This window comes from Humulus lupulus, chromosome 9, assembly GCF_963169125.1.
Source record: "Humulus lupulus chromosome 9, drHumLupu1.1, whole genome shotgun sequence".
NCBI lineage: Eukaryota > Viridiplantae > Streptophyta > Magnoliopsida > Rosales > Cannabaceae > Humulus > Humulus lupulus.
The window spans coordinates 17,098,302-17,118,893 of record NC_084801.1 but is presented as its reverse complement, the minus strand read 5'-3'; positions in this window follow the sequence as shown (position 1 = coordinate 17,118,893).

Sequence of the window (20,592 nt, the reverse complement as noted above, 5' to 3'; positions counted from 1 at the left end):
CATTTCTTTATTCTCCTCATGACATAGCATCCATGCATATATTTCTCGTGCTTTGCCACCGTCACCAACAAAATGTGGTCCCCCACAGATCGTTAGCAAAGTGTTTGCCAATGGAGCTAGCTGTAGTGGTGATGATCGTTGGCATCCTTATGTACGTTCGTTACCACCAATAACAGTTGGCTGGGGCTTAGCACCTGCTCAAACATATCATCGTAGATGTCCTTAGCAAATCAAGAACTCAATTTCATCATTCAGTTGGTTGCATTCGTTTGTGCCGTGACTATAGTCGTTGTGGAAATTATAGAACTTGTTTGTGCTCCTATTTGAGATGTCTCTACACATTGGGGTTGGTCTTCTATATGGCACAGTTGTATGACTTTCCTGATATACATATGCTCGACTTTCAACCAAGGTTGTATAGTTAGTAAACCTTTGACTTGTACTTGTTAGGTTAAGAACGCTTGTTGTCGTTATTTGCAAAACCATTATTTTGCTGGCATTATTCGAGGTACTCCAGTTTTGGGTTGTTCTTTCATTTTTTTTTAGTGGTTATGTCTTTTGACTTCCCCTCATTTTCAATAGTGTCTTCAAGCTTAATGTACTTGTCTACTTGATCAAGGAATTCTTAAGTTGTTCGAATTCCACTTTTATGAAAATTGTTCCATAGCAGAGATCGTCTCTTTACCCCGCTGTAATTGCCATCATCTTTCCATCATCACCAACAGATTTGGCGCAAGTAACAACTCTCATGAACCTTTGGATATACACCTTTAAATGTTCATCATCTCCCTACCTTATGTCAACGAGTTGGTTCACCTTAGTTGGGTGTACCCAAGCAGCGTAGAATTGGCTATAGAATTCTTTCACAAACATTTCCCATAAAGTGATCGTGGCAGATTGAAATTTGAAATGCCATTCTTGTGCAACATTAAACAGTGTTGCAAGAAATATTCTGCACCGAGCATCTTTGGATACTTTCTGTATATCCATCTGAATCTCGAATTTATTAACATGAGATACAGGGTCCTCTTTTCTGGTGTAACTTGGCAGGATAGGCATCTTGAATTTGCTCGGTACTTCAGCATTGACATTCCTGCTGATGAATGGGGTGCCCTTTTTTATCAAAATCTATGTCAGAAGTTTTGTTGTGAACCAATTGTTGAACAATTTGATTTAAGGCATCCAAATGCAGTTCTGTTGCTGCTAGAACAGCAAGTGCAGCCGCAGGACTCAGTTCAGCTACACGTTCTGGTTGGCCTACATGATTCCTATGTTGGTTTGAATCATGTCTTTCTCTTCGGTCATTAAGGAAATCCCTTAGGTCTTCATTTCTTTTTCATTGGTCATCTCTTCCTATTTGATCAAACACATTGAAGCTTCTTGGTCGCCCCCAGCGTTTTGACTTACTGGTTGGTTATTCATAGGTGGCAGTACTTTCCGACCATGAGGCTACTCATCCTGGCGACCAACTCCTCTTCTCTGTCCTTGAAAGTATTGTGAATCACCCTCATTGTGGTCATATCCATCCCTGAACTGGGATTTTCTTGTTCAATCTTGGGTGTAATAATTTCCTCCTTTGTTTCGACCAAGATCATCTTGGTACACCTTTTGTTCTCTACATTGGTCACTGAGTCTCTGGGCATCCCTTTGCCTAGCAAAACCTTCAACCGCAAAGCCGGCTGTCTTCTACGTCCAGGTGGGGGATTCTCTAGTTTTCTACTAGGCAAAAAAATTTCATCAGTAACTAGATTCCTTGGACTTTGAGGATGCTACTCATCCCTAGTTTGCCTTTGTAGTTGTTCTTCACGTCTACCAGACCGTTGTGGTTGTTGTTGTTCGTCATGTCTACTAAACCGTTGTGGCTGGCACTGTTCTTAGTTCACATTTCGCGGCTAGTCTCCATCACGTACTACTCATGGTAGCTCAAGTTCGTAATTTTGTTTAGGGTTTTGAGGATCCTAAGGATTTCGAGGAACCTTAAGAGGGCACTATCCTTGAGCAAGTTGTACAGCAGCTTCTAGAGCAACTATTTCATCTCTTTGATGATGGTACATCTTTGCTTGTTTGGCATCCAAGTCTCATCGTTGCCTATCTATTTCCACTTGTTGCTTGATCATGGTCTATGCAACATTCCTTTGGTCAGCCTTGAGCATTGCTAACTCATCCTGCATCATTCCCGGAGTTGCTCGCAAGGTTTCCACGTCCATTTCATCATCTTCTTCATCCAACTTGACCTAGGGCTCTTCTTTTAGGATCCCTGATAGGGGAAGAGGTGGAGGAGGGTCCTATGGTCCTCGATTTTTTTGACCTAATTGATTGCCTTGATTTTTCTTGGGAGGTATGGTTGGCAAACTGAGTGATCTTTAAATAATGTTATCGGTGTTCTTGAGTTCAACTCTCAATGAAAGCACCAAAATGTTTACCACGGATATGGCCAACGACACTAAGTTGGATAAATGATATAAAAGTAGAGAAATTGAACTGAAATGAATGAGAACAAATTAATTTTATAGTGGTTTGGCCCTAAGAGTTGGTATAACCTATGTCCATTTATATACTTTTATTAATGTCAAAAGTCCCAAACCCACGATCAGATGAACAAGATTCAACTGAGCTTTGTTAGTTTGAGATAATACAAGACTTTGTGTATAAAAGTGTACAAATGTAAGCTTGAGAAATAATGATGACTAAGCCCTCTATTTATAGGCTTAAGGATCTTACAAGATGGGTTGTGGGCCTTACATGATGACTTGCTTGCCAAATAATAATAAAATAATGAGTAAATAATAAGTATATGATAAATATCTCCTTGAGCTGATTGTTCTGCGCGTCCTTGTTAAGGTATCCGACCAAATTGTTCAAACATACTACTGAGCTGACCAAGATTGTCTTCTCGGGATGTAGTTTTGACTAAACAATGATGAGTACACATATGCGAGACTTTAATTACTTTGTATTATTTGGTCGAGATCTGACCAGTGTCTTTGATGTTGATGTCGTTTGGTCATTCTTAGATTGCCACGTGTTGATATTCAGTGTCACATCATCACGATAATTTTTTGGGAAATAATTAGTTACTTGTCAAAGATTTAAAATACTAAATATTGTCCAAAATAAAATAAAAAATCTTTAACAACATTGTAATGACCCAACTATTTCTAAGACCTTGGACCATTAAAACTACTAGACATAACTACTATTTTGGGAAACATACATCACAAATAACATAACTTTATTTAAAACTCAAAATATTGTACCAATACAAAATAAGGTCAAAATATAAAATAAAATGTGATATGGTATGGGATCACATTGTTTACAAAACATAAAACATAACTTTAATTTGTTTAAATACTAAATGCGAAAATACATAAAGACTTAAAAACAACGTCATCCTCGATTTTGATCGTCACGTAGTCCACTCAATCCATTCATCCTTAACACACAAGACAAGCTGCCATGAGTCTTTCTGCCTTCCATATTCATTTTCCTGCATCAAGCTAAAAATAAAGGAATGAGCCTAATGCCTAGGAAGGAAAATCTATTAACAACATAAATCATAAACATAAGACTATAACATATACATATACTATAAAACATATGACTATAAACACGTACATCATATAGGACTACAATATTAATGGCCATTAACTCAATAACATGGCATGTGATAAACCATCTAGGCCCTCTGTCTACTAATCGAGGTAGGTTAGATCACATGGTAGTATATGATAACCAATCTAGGTCCTCTGTCTACTAATCGAGGTAAATCATAACTCTAAACCATGAAAATGATAAAAATTCTTGGGGTTTGCTATCTAAGCAACTATAAGCCCCAAATTACTACAAGACATATTTATATATATATATATCATAGCATAAAATATATCATAACATAACATATAAACACATATAATCTAACCTATTTTCCTTACCAAAAACCGGAATATTTGATAACAAGAACGGGATTGGAACACTCCTAAAAACCAACAGCAAAACCATGAGTATTTCTAAAGAATAAAGATGAAAATAGAACTAAACCATCCAAGTAGAAACTTACTGAAAAGAACCTTAAGTTTCAAGAAACTTAAATACCTAACCAAGAATCATAAACAAGAGTTAGGATCTGAAAAAAAAAAAAAAAAAAACTAAAGAACCATAAAGAACTGAACTTAGGGATAAGAATACCTTGAATGATCTTGTGAATTGATCTAAACCTCGATACCGAAATCTCACTATATCTCACTTACCAAGTGTTTAGAAAAGCTTAGAATGATAAAGCTTTTAACCCAAAACCTAAGTGTTTCCTCTCTATAGTAACCTTAGCAACTTGGAGGCTCTAAAGAATGCTTGAAGAATGAAGAAAATGGCTGAGTACTAGGTCCTATTTATAGAGTGCAAGGAGTAAAACTAACCATTTTTAATTTGAATAAAGAAATGAATATAAAATGAAAAAGATTTGAATTTTCGTTCAACAGACGGCCAAAAGTCGGTCAAAATCGTTCAAAGGCAAGTCTAAGTGGTTAAGGCTATTTTTAAATTTAAAACCACAAACTTTAAAAAAAAAAGTGAGTTGGGGCCGATATATCGCCCCCTATAGGCGATATATCACCTCCCCCATATTCCCGAGCCCCATTCAATCATTCGTACAAAGTCGACGTGTTTTCCGTATCTTCTGTAGGCGATATATCGGCCCTTATAGCTGCGATATATCGGCATATGTTGATATATCAAACATGTATTTGCACTTTTTCAGCATATTTTGAATTGAGTAAACAGCTTTGACTAAGTAAAAATACGATCCTAACAGCTGCTGGAAGGTTCTAGAGCTTCTGGATCTTTCTTTTAATTAAACTATTCATCAAAAATACTTAAATCATTAATAAACATAATTATGACAAGTGTCATGCTCTTATTATTTTTATCTAAACTTTAGGTTATAATAAATAATATTTCTAGGACCAGCAATATTAATTAAACCTTATGTTATAATTAATATTTCTAAACTATAGGAGAAATTTATAAAATCCATAACTGTTGCTATGAGTTTCCAACTAAGTCCCGGCTTGAACCAAAATCCACTGCATCTAACATACTACAAACTACTAACTACTAGTACTATCTAGCTAAGTAAAAATTCTGGGACACTACAAACACAGTATAATATATTCATTTTGAGTTATAATATGTACATCCAAAATATGCACCCAAATATTATACACATTGATGTGATGCTGCTTTTTAAAATATTGAGTCACAATTTAGATAAATATGATTGGTTGAAAAAAAATTCACATCACTATGTATAATGTTTAGGTGCATATTTTGGGTGCATAATCATTACTCATTAATTTTTATGTGATCCTCTTTATATATTTATTTTTATTTTTTAAATAAATAATTCCTATAATGATTTCCCACTTCATCTCCAATAAAGAATAAACAAGGATAAGAGCAAGGACAAAGTTTAAAACAATTAACGGGAATGGAAAAAGAGATAGCACTCCTTGCCAACTCCTTGCTCCATTTGGATGCTTTTTTTGGAGTAAGGATATCCAAGTGCGTGAAATAAACCACTCTCAGTTCCATATTGACGTGGTTATCTCTTCAAAAACGACTCGTCGTGGCGATTTACGAAACTTTACGGACAACCTGATTCTAACAAACGACAAGATTTCTGGAAATTCCTCTATATGCTATCTACTACCTTTAGAGGGCCATGGTTGTGTGGTGGTGGTGACTTGAATGAAATACTCTTTGACCATGAAAAAGATAGAGAAGCCCTGAGGCCGCGGTATCTTGTGCGAAATTTTAAGGAGGCCCTTATTGACTGTGATCTCATGGACTTGGGTTTCAAAGGACCAAAGTATACTTGGTGTAATAAGCATCCAGGCACGACCTTTACGCAGCTAAAATTAGATCATTTTCTCTGCAACAAGGAATGGTCAGACATGTTCCCGGCATCATCCGTCACTCTCCTTGATTATTGGGGATCTGATCATAGGCCCCTTCTTGTTCATATTGTTGGGAAAACAATCAAGAGTGTGTAGCGAAAGCGGGTGTGGTGGGCCCAGTGTGTATAACATAAAAAAAATTCCATCTTTCATATAAACAATTTATATGTTCAAGAAAAACATCCGGACAGAAACATTAATATACAATATTATTATTCATGCAACAAATATATAAATATACATATATTTATATATCTCATATAAACATATACACAAATATTCAATAACAAAATTATTTACCTCTTGAAGCCTATCAAGTGTTCTTGAGTCTTTTCGTATATATATCGATCTTCCTTTAAAACGCTTTGAGTACTCAAACCACGATCTTACGGAGTGTTCTCTATACCTCAAGATGTGTGTGGACACATAGAGAACAAGGGTTTGTAATTTAAGAATCACAAGTATATCTCAACACATGAGAACTTGGAGTATGGCTTGAGAAGGGTTAGAATAAAAGAAGAAGAAGATGACAATTTCTTGTCTCACAAAAATTCTGAAACTTTTCTGAACTCTCACTAACTTCTCTATTGCTTCATTTCTTCTTGTTATTCTATAACATATATAGAGAGATTATTGTATTACCTTATTATTCCTAATAATAATAGTAATATAATACTAATATCATAATGATGATAGGAGTTGATATAGGTAAATATCTAACTTACAAAATTTAAAAATATCTATTTTTAAATTATTAATTAAATAAATAAAATAAAAACAACATAAATACATTATATGTGCACTGCTACACGCATTGCACAGTCCCTAAACTGTGTCATGTGTGAACTGCAGTATTCCCTTTTCAGGAATATTGTATTTTTCTTTTATTTATTTATTTAACTAAAATCAATCCTTCCACAAAATATGGTATTATCTTTTTAAGGAAAATATTACAACCATCTTTCGAAATTCAAAATTCAAATTGATGATCATCGTTCTCATCATCTTTTAAAATTCAATAAATCAAAAACTATTTTTGACTTACCAATTTTATTTTCTCCCACTCAAATAAAATAATTAATTTATTTACATATATATATGAATTTTGAAACTATATATTTAAATTAATAAACATATTTTGAAAATTTTAATAATTAATTCAAAATTAATTATTCAATCTCAATTATCATATAATTATATACTTAACCAGAAGAACAAAATTCTTCTCAAATTTCCAAATTACAGATTTACCCTTGTGTTGACGCGGTTTTTCGCCAACAGTGAATTAAGAAAATAACAAGGTTGAATTAGTGCTTGATGATAAACTGAAATAAGAAAATAACTCTCAAGAACACCGATATTTTTACGTGGTTCAGTGGTTAAAATCCACCTAGTTCACGAGTCTATATTATTATTGCTTTTCTCTCCTTATTTTGACAGAGTTTCGGTATTACAGAATAATCGTCCCCCTTCCTGTCCAATATTCTCAGTATTTATAGAGAAATTCTTTGGACAGGTTTGGGTAATCGCGTGAGTCAATCACGGATTTGCATATTTATTACATTTAGTATGAAATATTCTTATTTATACTAGGATATGATCTTATCATGAAATAAATAGTCTCCTAATATCTAGGACAATAAATATTACAGGCTGGCCATAAACGATCATATAAAGTACCCGGGAATTCGGGGATCTGCAGAGGAGGCTGAGCTGGATATACTGTCGACCTCGTACTGTAGAGGTCGTGCCTAATAAATATTATAAGCTTGCGCTTATCAATTTATGCATCCCTAGCTCGTATAACCATCATGAAAATCGTGTTGTCTACGCAAGGAATACATGGACTCCTTGGCTATTTCTTCCATGCATTTATTTGCCAGTTGTACACGATCTGAGTGGTTTAGGACGTCACCTTCTGACCTACACAGTAGGGACTTTTAGACTTCTATTGCAATAAACCATGCCTGCCCACTACTCGAGTACTAGACACGTGGAACATTACAATTGGCGTCTGTTCGGGTTTCGAGGACTGCAATAATTGTCTTGTCAACTTTTTTTGCCATTTTGTCCTTTGAAACATAGCCCTTGGATCTTGTACTGACCAAATCGGATGGCTCAAATTGATCTATGTCGTTTATGTATAATAGGATAGACAATTTCCACAGTTCACCACCTTTTATTCGAAATCTTTCTTCATCTTCTCTCTTATGCGTTTTCAAACCCTTTTTCTTTCTCAGAGAAAAACCCAAAAACCATTTGTTGCAAAAATTCTCCGAATCCCAGTTGCTCACTTACTCAGTGGTTTTCCAAGAACTCTCCCTCGCGAAATCTACTTCTTCTATCGACGAACACACTGTAAGTCTTATCGTTTCAAAGAAACTTTTTCTTTACTGATTTCTATGTTTTATTTACCATGCTCACCCATGCTTCACCGTAGTCAATATCAGGTTGTTTTCTCAATGTTTTTGGCACATAGGCTTCAACTTAGGTTTACTGAAAATGTCTTAGCATATTTCTTAAAACTTTGATATTCATAGAATTGGGTCATTTCTGGGTAAATTTTGGTAGCTTATGGCGAATTTTAGGAAATACCCATTCGGGATATAGAAGATGAAAGGTTAGGGTTTGAAACCAGATGACTTAGGGCTTCTTGGGTGGTTTTTCTCTAAACCGCCCCCCAAGGACAGTAGTGGCCAGATTTTCTGACACACGGATCCCTAAACATCAGGGGTCTGTTGGGAAACCGGGGCACGTAGCATAAGGTAGCGTGTCGGATCACACAATGGGCTGAGACTAACTCAGCTCGTATTTTAGAGATAACATTCTCCCCTGTACATCTGTGTCATAACCTTTACAAAGTCTTAGGTCGCCTACTAAGTAACTCATCATTTTTTTTGTTAGGCGATCTAATGGCACCCAAGAAGAATGCATCTGGCCCATCTGCTCAACAAACAAACAAGGGAAAAGAGATCGCCTTCGAATCTCCCATTCCTCACTTTGGCCTAGTGGTGGAGAGGGAGATTGTGGTTGACCCCAATGCGTTCTTCGAGGCAGAGACAATCACCTACAAGATTACGAACCAAGGAAGGGTCAACAAAATTATGCTCAGCCATAATATAGAGATTGGGCCCGGAGTCCTCATTTCCCGACCTCCATTCGAAGAGGAACGGAGCTACGTGCCTCTCCAGGACGACTTCGCAGCCTAGAGTGACGAGCATTTAAAGGCGGGGGCATTCCTTCCCCTGGATCAATACTTTCCTGACTTCCTGAACTACGTGAACTTGGCACCTTTTCAGCTCCCCCCAAATTCAAACAGACTTCTGGCAAGGCTGAAATATCTCTTTTTGAAGCACGAGTGGGAGGTCCCCACTCCGAAAAATATACTATACTTCTTCTGCCTTAAGGTCAGCCCAGAGCAAAAAGGGCGAGGTGACGGATTCTACTACCTCACCAGATTCTCAAACTTCGCTTCGGTCATCGAGCTCCCAAGCCACCCCAATGACTACAAGGATCAGTTCTTTATGTCGAATGGGTTCCGAAACCGTGAGCATCAATACTTCAACTGTCCTCGTAAGTCTTCTTTCCTTCCTTAGCTCATAAAGTCATCTCTATTTTTTTAGACATACTCCTTGTGCATATGTTAATTGAGCTTTTTTTTTTTTTTTTTGTGCATCCATATTCGCGAGGACGGGGAAGTCAGTGACCCTCGGGGGTCAGTATGAAACACTGTCTAGGCTCCCACCCAGCAAGAAGGACTATCGCCAGCTCGTGAATGACGTCACGATGCTGGCGTGTAAGTTGATCATCAAAGGCCAAATGTTGGCCTTAAGAAGGACCCGAGCTACCCTTCTGGTAGTCCACGAGCTCCCACCTTCCCAAGAAGAAGACTCAGAAGCTACAGAAGGTGAGGAGAAAAAGGAAGATGAAGTGCCTCTTGTGCGGAAGAGGCGGGTTCCTGAGGCTGCTCAGGAACCTGATTTAGAACGAGTTGCATCGGGGGCAGCAGCCGGCCCCTCCGACCAAGGTAACTCATACCCTTATAGGGAATTAGATAGGGTTGTCGCCAACTTTAGGCTAGTTAGATTTAACCCAAATCAGCTCGTCCACCGTCACCCTAACAATCCAGACCGTAACATCACCCTGCTCCAGTGCGTGGATCATTTAGTGTTGCGCCATGATATGAGTTACCCTAGAGGCACTATTGTTGTAGATAATACCCCAACCTTTAGGTCAGCCATTTTTTAGGAGTATGGGACCAATCGTAGGTCGTGTCCTTCTTTGCTCCAGGGCGCCTTTGCCCCTGGATTTAGGCAATATGTAGACGAGTCTAATCCCAAGGTAGAACCTGAGCCCGAACCTCCTATAAACCATGAAATTCTAGACTTCGATTCCCCTTCTCCTCCGGTTTTCCTAAGGTCGGAGGTCGTGATAATAGACTCTTCCCCCAGCCTGGAGGGTAGGACCTTTATTTATTTCTTTTGTGTAAGTTTCCAACTTTACTTGTGAATTAACTCCCTTCTTATTCTTTTCAGGCGAAGAGATGGAATGATCCGGAGCTCCTGACCTCCGTACATCTTTCCAGGGTGGAAAGTCAAGCTCAGGTCCTGTCGTAAAGAGGCTCCGAATTGCAAAGAAAACCCCTCCTATGGGGAACACCTCCAAATCTCCTGTTAAGGGGAAAGGCACGAGCTCAACAGCTCGGATGTCTACCGTGACGGAGAAGAGGATTCCTCATCCTCATCCTCCTCCTCGGTTCGCGTCTGCTCAGGATCAGGTAATACAAGCTGATCCCCCAGCTCCTCCTGTCCCAGCTGTAACTGTGCACATCCCAGTTGATCCCCAGGACCTGGAGAAAATCCTCAATGCCTTTCGAGGAATCCTCTACGACACAGCAATACACATGGTGGGGCATGCTTATAAAGCCAACTTGAGAGACCTAAGGAAGACAGAAGAGTGGAGCCCAGAGAACGTTTTAGGGTCAGCCTTGGGGATGACCCTCACGTTAAGATATCATTCCTTAGTGAAATTTTTCTCTTCATCTTTCCAAAGTATACATCTAACTTGCCTCTTTATCTTGTAGTCTACCCTAGCTCAGCACCCCAGTACAACCTGAGCTAGGGCTAGAAATGACGAACTCCAAGCTGAGCTCAATACCGTCAAGACCGCCATGACCGCTGCTCAAGAAGGCGAGCAAGCTGCCTTTGCAGCTGCTCAAAAGAGTGAGTACGATGCCAAGTTCACCCTTGCATCGTCTCAAGAAAGCGAGCAGGCCGCAAAGATTGCCTTGGCTGCTCTCCAGGTCGAGGTTGCTGAGGCCAAAGCAAAACAGCTAGAGGTTGAGGCTGCGGTTAAAGAAGAGAAGGCGGCCTCACTGTCCTCCATGGAAGACATGTTGTACCATTGCTGGTCTTTTAACCAGGATGGCAACTTTTCTTTCATGGCTTCCAAGCTGTGAGATCCATAACTTGAAAAATTCAAGGCCCGGATCTTGCAAGAGCCGTTGAAAATAAGGGACGCTTCTACAGCGAGCGAGCAGGAGATCGAGGAGGTCACGTCCTCAGAACATCCTGGAGGGACTCAATGAAGTCTTCGTTGTTTTGCTATTTCTTCTTTTTTTTTTTTATTTGTTTGTAAAAAATTTCCTTTGGGCTTAGTTCGAGGTTTTTCTCCTCGGGACAACTTGAATATCAATTCATATATCTAGCTTTTAATCTGTTTGTCTTTTCCCTGATTATCTCTCATGTTTATGCTTTCTTAGACTTGCATATTCGAGATTTTAGGAATCGATTTTTAGATCGGGATAGATATTTTGAGTTTGGTTATATCTAAATTTAATGTGTTGATTTATATCATACTTGTTAAGTGCCAGGCCTTGGACCCGGTTATATCCAGGATTTTAAATATTTTAAACTTAGTTCGTGTTAGGTTTACTGACATCTCGAGCTTCTAAAAAAGCCATCGAATATTAAATTTTGCTAACTTCTAAGTTTTGGATCTAGTTGTATCCAGGGTTTTAAGTGATTTGAACTTAGTTCGTGCTAGGTTTATTGACACCTAAGCTCTTAAAAAGCTGTCAGATAATCAATTTTCCAAGCTTCTAAGTTTTTGACCTGGTTGTATCTAGGATAGTTTTGTACCTGGTTGTATCCAGGATTTTTAGTAATTTAAACTTAATCAGCAACCTTGTTCTGATCCACCTCGGGTTATATGCCCCCCAAGTAACCAGAATGTAAAACTTTCTTAGTTACTTTTACACGAGCTAATTTATAAAGAAAAATTATTTAAAAACATGCTAACAAGAAAAATTACATGATAATCCCTCGTTATTTAATTAAATGGCTTTTATAACTAAGCCTTACATAGATGGTTGGTAACACTACTGGTAATACTTCTTTAAGTGCATGGTGTTCCAGATCCGTGGGACGGTTTCTCCACTAAGTCGAGCTAACTTGAAAGTTCCCTCACGCAAAACTTCCACGATCTGATAAGGTCCTTCCCAGTTCAGGCCTAAAGCGACGTCCTTAGGATCCTTGTTTGCCAAAAAGACCCTTCAGAGAACTAGGACGCCCAGTCCAAAACTACGTCTTTTGACCATAGAATTAAAATAACGAGTGATTTTTTGTTGGTAATGTGCGAGCTGTAACTGTGAATCCTCTCATTTTTCATCAATCAGGTCTAGAGATGTGTTAAGTAACTCATCATTCCGCTCCTGGCTGAATGTCCTTAGTCTATGCGTGGCTACCTTTGCTTCGACGAGAAAGACGGCCTCACTTCCAAAGGTCAAGGAGAAAGGAGTGTGTCATGTGGAGGTCCTGTGGGAAGTTGGGTATGCCCAAAGTACCTAGTGGAGCTGCTCGGGCCATACTCCTTTGGCCTCATCTAACCTTTTCTTAAGGCTCGCCTTTAGGGTTTTATTCACAACCTCGACCTGTCCATTAGCCCGAGGATATGCAACCGAAGAAAAGCTTTTAATAACTCTGTGCTTTTCACAGAAATCGGTGAAGAGATCACTATTGAACTGGGTTCCATTATCTGACACGATATTTTTAGGAAGCCCAAATCGACATACAATGTTTTTCACCACAAAGTCCAGGACTCTTTTTGAAGCGGTGGTTGCCAAAGGCTCGTCCTCTACCCACTTCGTGAAATAATCAATTGCCACCATTGCGTAACGAACTCATCCATTTCCCATAGGTAAGGAACCTATTAAGTCAATTCTCCATACTGCAAATGGCCATAGGGATGAGATCATCGTTTGCTCGACTGGAGCAGCTCGGGCGACTGTGGCGAAGCGTGGCATTTGTCGCATTTCTGAACATGGGAGATGGAATCTTTTGGTAAAGTGGGCCAAAAATAACCCTGCCCTAATATTTTTAAAGCTAGGTTTTGCCCCCTAGCATGATCTCCACAAAAGCCTTCATGCACCTCTTGCATAATGGTTTTAGCCTCCTCAGGCAGAACACACCGTAGAAGAGGTAGTGAATGACCACGTCGGTATAATGTTCCATCCACTATCACATACCTCGAAGCTTGATATATTATTTTTCTCACCTCCTTTCTTTCCTCAGGTAACCTTCCTATTGTAAGATATTCCACTATGGGGGTCATCCAGGTCGGCCTAGTGTCAATCATCTCGACCTCTACCATTTTTTCTGCCACGCTAGGACTCTCCAAGAATTCTACTGGTACTACATTCAAAGTCTCAACTTCCTTGGTGGTGGCAATCCTTGCCAAAGTGTCAGCATTAGAGTTCTGCTACCGAGAATCTGTTCAACAGTACTATATTCAAATTCTGATAGCTCTCCCTTCACCTTAGCTAGATAAGCTGCCATCTTGGTACCACGTGCTTGATATTCCCCCAACACCTGATTGACCATGAGCTGGGAATTGCTATAACATTGGACAGCCCTTGCTTTCAATTCCTTTGCCACTCTAAACCTGGCTAACAAAGCTTCATATTTGGCTTCATTGTTGGATGCTTCAAATCCGAATCTCAGAGCTGTATGGAATCGATGCCCCTCCAAAGAGATCAATATGATCCCAGCTCCAGATCCATTCTCGCTAGATGAGTCATCCACAAATATTCTCCACAACTCCTGCACCGGTTCCTTCAAAAACTCCTCTTGAAATCTGGTACATTCAGCCACAAAATCAGCAAGGGCCTGGCTTTTGATCGAGGTCCGTGGTACGTATAGTATCTCAAACTGGTTAAGTTCAACCGCCCATTTTAAAAGACAACCCAATGTTTCACGTTTTTGCAATACCTGCATTAGAGGTTGGTCGGTCATTTTGAAGTATGGTCTAAGCTTCCTAGAAGCTAATATCAGGCAGAATGCTATCTTTTCTATCAGTGGATACCGTGATTCAGCCCCGAGAAGTCTTTTGCTTATATAGTACACCAGTTTTTTAGCACGGTCTTCTTCCTGAACTAACACGGCGTTGGCTGCATTTTCTGTCACGGCCAAATAAAGGAACATGGGCTCTCAAGATGCAGGCTTAGACAATACTGGGGGCTCGGCCAAATGCGTCTTTAGGTCGAGGAATGTGTGCTCTCACTCCGCAGTCCATTCATATTTCTTGTTGCCTCTAAGCAAGTTGTAGAATGGCAAACACTTGTCAGTGGACTTTGAAATAAATCGGTTTAGCGCTGCCACCTTCCCAGTCAGACTCTGAACTTATTTCCGCGAGCTAGGCGAAGGCATCTCCAATAATGACCTGATTTTATCTGGGTTCGCCTCTATCCCCCTTGTATTGACTATGAATCCCAGAAACTTTCCTGACACCACTCCAAAAGTACATTTTTGGGGATTTAGCCTCATATTATATTTCCTCAAGATTTCAAAACATTCATTTAGATCGAAAACATGATTATCAGCAGTCTTGGATTTACTAGCATATCATCGACATACACTTCCATATTTTTCTCGATCTGACCAATGAACATTCTGTTGACTAACCGTTGGTAAGTAGCCCCGGCGTTCTTCAGCCCGAATGGCATAACTTTATAACAGTATACATTTGTTGGAGTCATAAAGCTAGTATGCTCCTGGTCTGCAGGATTCATCACGATCTGGTTATATCCAAAGTACGCATCCATAAAGGACATGAGCTCGTGTCCTGCGGTGGCGTCTACCAACTGATCAATTCTCGACAATGGGAAGCAATCCTTAGGACAAGCTTTATTCAGGTCGGAGAAATCGATGCAGGTCTGTCACTTTCTGTTTTGCTTCAGGACCAGGATAGGATTTGCGACCCAGATCGGATATTTTGCTTCACGAATGAACCTGCACTTTAATAACCGAGCTACTTCTTCTTCCAATGCCTCAGCTCAGACTATTCCCAAACGTCTCTGTTTTTGGGATTTTGCAAGCACGCTTTTATCCAAGTTTAAGGTGTGCATGATCACACTTGGGCTTATTCCCACCATGTCTTCATGAGACCAGGCGAACACATCTAGATTCCCTTGTAAAAATTTAACCAGCTCCTTTTCCCTATCATCGCCAAGATTTTACCCAATCTTAGCGACTCTTGAAGCGTCTTTGGGATCTATATTTATCTCCTCGAGCTCCTCAATAGCTTGGAGCTCTGACCTTTCCTCGCCCATTCGTGGGTCGATATCATCATTTAGGGCGACATCTCTATCCTTTGTTTCTTGAGGTTCTTCCATCCTGGAGGTATCTTCCACTTCTTTGATTTTGAATAACCCTTTTTTTTCTTTCTTTTGAGTTTGTTCTTTCTTTTCTTTCTTTTACAACTCTAAAACATTTCTTTTTCAATTTAGGGACTCCTCACCTTCGTCACTTATGGCCATTGCTTGCTGCCCGGGTTGTGATTTTCCCTTCATGGAAATGATATAGCATTCCCTGGCAGCGATTTGATCGCCTCTAACAATGCATATTCTCGTAGATGAGGGGAATTTGATTGCCAGGTGGTGGATAGAGGTTATGGCTTCAAACGCCATCAACGCAGGTCGGCTCAAAATCGCAATGTATGCGGCTGGACAATCGATGATCACAAACTCAAGAAGCTTGGAGATAGTTCGTGGACCTTCACCCAATGTCACCACTAATTCAATTTTTCTGATAGCTGTCGACCCTTAACTAGAAAATCCATATAGAATCATGGAAGTTGCCTTCAGCTCAGTTACAGAAAATCCCATTTTTTATAGGGTGGACCTAAAGAGTAGATTCACAGAACTTCCATTATCTACTAGTGTCCTCCTAACTCTCTGGTTGGCGAGCTGAACTGTTATGACCACAGAATCATTATGTGAGAACTGGACATGGCTGGTATCTTCCTCCGTAAAAATGATTGGTTGTTTTTCCAATCGCTCCTGCTTTGATAACCGTTGTTCCAGGATGAACTCTACTCCGTTATGGGATTTCAGTTCATTGATATATCTCTTCTGGGCACCTCTTCTCGTGCGTGAGGTCCTCCCAAAATGGTGGCTATATCTCCTACTGTTATCGAAGGAGGATTGTATTGATTCACCTAAGCTCCGGCTTGATTCACTGGAGCTGACGGAGTGTTTTGTCCAGCGTACTGAGCCAAAGGCCCTGCCTTGATGAGAGTCTCGATCTCATCCTTCAGGTGTCTGCAGTCATCAGTATTATGACCGATATCATTGTGGAATAGACAAAAACTTGAAGGATCTCTCTTTGCCCTTTGATTCTTTAACGGTTATGGCTTCTTCCATGGAAGGCAAGCAGAATTTGCCAAGAAGATGTGTTCTATAGTATCCGTGAGATCGGTATATGTTGTGTAGACCAGTTTAAATTTCTCCACGGACTTTTTTTTCTTTGTTCTATTCTGGTCGCTCTCACCATTTCCCTTTCTCTTATTATTTCCCCCTTGGTTATTCTGGCCAACGGTTTGAGCCGTAGTTGCTACATCCATTACCGCTCCAACGGGCTGGACAGGGACTTGGCTGGTTCTTGCGACGGAAGCTCATGCCTCTTCTAGGTTAACCCATATTTGAGCTCAATTCAAGAACTCATCCACAGTACTAACTCCTTTCCTCTGTAGCTCTTGCCACAGGTCGCCTCCGACAAGGACTCCCGTCCTCATTGCCATGAGCTTAGAACTCTCGTCGGCGTCTCTAGCTCACGTAGCAACATTGGCAAACCTACTTAGGTATGCTTTCAACAGTTCACCGGGATGTTGCTTTACATTTGCCAGAGAGTTAGCTTTAATCCTAGCTGCTTGAGAAGCCCTGAATTCTCTCTTGAAATCAGCGGAAAAACTCTTCCACGAGCTGATTGAATGCCTCTTGTACTGTTTGAACCACTGCCTAGCTGGCCCAATCAGAGTCGAGGGGAATATTAGGAATTTTAGCTCGGGCCCAATGTTGCGGGCCATCATCATGGTGTTGAACATCCCTAAGTGGTCAGATGGATCTCCATCTCCGTCGAACTTTGACAAATGTGGCATTCTGAAACCCTGTGGATATGTAGTCGTCGTAATATTCGGGGCAAAAAGCTCGAGCTCATCCTCTGAATCACACTCATCTTTCTCTTTTTTCAATAGGAGCCTCTTCATTAGCTCCTCCATCTGGGCTAGCCTTTCGAGGGTTTGGTCCCTGGTTCCTTGGTTATTCTGGGGCTGTTCAACAACTCCCGTCCTATCGTACGCGTTCGGCAGGTTGTTGTCCCTCCAAGTTTGGGCTTGGTTTTGTGGGACATTCCTGTTATCACGTACTTTGGAAGGACCTCCTCCTTGACGAGTGTAACTAACTCCTTCATTTCGGGCTGAATTTCTTCTCTGTGAGTTTAGGCGATCTCGTAGATCAGGCTATGGATCGAATCAAGGAATCTGAGCCGAACTTAGGTGATTTCTCATATCGCCTTCGGACCTGCCACTTCAATGGCTTTCAGTCCAATAACTTCCATTAGTGAAGCTCACTGCTCGCGATTGAGGCTGAGGATCTGGATTATTGACACGTGTCTGCAGGACATAAGTAGGGGCAGACGGAGGATTTCTCCTGCTGTCCCCATAAGCAGGAATGTCCCGTGCAGAACGAGGTGGTGTCGAATGTCTTATGGGTGATGGGGGATGCCTGACTGGCAAGGCAATTCTTTTTCCATCAGGGCGAACTAAATTAGCATGCGGTCACTCCACCCCACCATTTCTAGCTCTTTGCGTCTGGCGATCCGACCGCGACGCAGGAGGGTTGGCTGGAATATGTTGTCTCAGTGAACTTGCTCCGCCCCCTCCTCGTAGATTGCCATGGGTATTCCCATGCGCGTGCAACGGTGGTACCAAACTTGGGGTCATGGTTCTAACCGATCGACTGACCTGCCGATGACCTCGGGGAGGGCCACTAGGTTGAGAATTTTGGCGATCTTGCATTGTGGACACAAAACTTGGGGTGGCAATTCTGACTGACCGAATTGGTTTGGATCGGTTATTCCTGTGGGACTTATGAGACCCACTTTGCCTCTTTCCGACATTAACGTCGGTTGCAAGAAGGGGTAACCGAGCCAAAACCTCCTCGATTTGCCTATTTTCCTTAGCAAGATGGCTTCTTAACTGCATGTTTTCCAGTTCTACCGCAGTTAAGTAGTCTAAGTTTGGATTCGGTGGCAATGACACCGAACTCCCAGTAATGCCATGGCCCACCAATTGCTTTCCCAGTCATTGCTGAACTTCAGGGCCATGCTCATTTGAAACAGCGGTATGGTGGGCCCCCTGCCCACTAGGCTGTTCCATCTCATTGTCGTGCATCAAGCGAGTGACCACCATGATGAGATTTGATTGGGATTTTGATGAAAGCACTAATCTCAACTCTCAATGAAAGCACCAAACTGTTGATGCGATTTTTCGCCAACAGTGAATTAAGAAAATAACAAGGTTGAATTAATGATTGATGATAAACCGAAATAAGAAAATAACTCTCAAGAACGCCGATATTTTTACGTGTTTCAGTGGTTAAAATCCACCTAGTCCACGAGTCTATATTATTACTGTTTTTCTCTCTTTATTTTGACAGAGTTTCGGTATTACAGAATAATCATCCCCCTTCCTATCCAATATTCTCAATATTTATAGAGAAATTCTTTGGACAGGTTTGGGTAACCGCGTGAGTCAATCATGGATTTGCATATTTATTACATTTAATATGAAATATTCCTATTTATACTAGGATATGATTTGATCATGAAATAAATAGTCTCATAATATATGAGACATTAAATATCACAGGTTGTCCATAAACGATCGTATAAAGTACCCGGGTCTTCAGGGATCCGCGGAGGAGGCCGAGCTGGATATACCGTCGAGCTTGTACTGTGGAGGTCGTGCCTTATAAATATTATAAGCTCGCGCTTATCAATTTATGCATCCCTAGCTCGTACAACCATCATGAAAATCATGTTGTCTACGCGGGGAATACATGGACTCCTTGGCTATTTCTTACATGCATTTATTTGCCAGCTGTACACAATCTGAGTGAAAAACTCGTGCTGAAATTAGGATACACACCTTGTATCAATTCTTACCTTGATATGGTGTTGATAGAGCCACCCTAGGGACCTATGGACCTATGGACCTATAATATCAAGCTTCAATAAATATTAGACTATTAATCAAAGATCTTTGATTTAATAATCATATTTATTAATCTCATGATTACTCCACTATAAATATGAGATTGAACTCTTGATAATTATAGACATATATTTACAGAGTACTTTATTAAAGAATAAATAATCCATTGATATAATCATTACATACAATGTTAATCCTCTATTAATTGTTCATAATTAAAAGGAAATAAAATTACCATGTTACCCATTTAACTATATCTTGCTCCTAGAGTACCATTGACTTTACTAGTGAAGGTTGTGTCACAAAAAGTTTGCGACGTGAGCGCTCATAACCTTTTTAGTTCCAAAAGTCAACCCAATAGGGAACCATTATTCAATCTATAAGAAGGTATAGATTCAATATTTGTTAAACTATGTCTCCAGCCATATATATCATTGAGTCCCCAAAATAATTGTTCTTGGCCTAATCATTCTGACAAACCTTAATGCATGAATCAAATGATCAGATGATATATATAGAAGTTTATAGTAACCTCATGATTAAGATCATCATGTATATGACCATCGTTTGATGTGTTTGATTGATACTACAAAACGGTGCTTAAACAAGTATTAACAAATTACATCTGGTCCAATTCTAAATATCACTATATATAAAGTACATTCACTAAAGTGTCCTACTACACTAGTGACCCGGATCTTGGTCACTTGTATCCATAATACTAGAGAATCGTACTAGCATTAATTAATCTAAAGATTACATAACTTTATTTTACTGTGAATTGTTTCAAGTTTATTATTTTAATCTCGATCATCTCATACCAATATGAGATTAAGACCACATAGATAAACTTTGGAATTTTCTGATATTTACTTAATATTATCAACATAATATCAGACATATTCTATATATACATAATAATTCAATTATTTATTTCATTTAAAACGTTTGTCAACTACAATTGCTTTAAGGGCACTATTCCCAACACATATCAATTTCCATTTTGGAATGGCCTCTACTTGTTCACCTCTTGGAAAATACCGATTTCATTTTGAGCAAGCTTAGGCGGATGAAGATGAATGTCGTGATA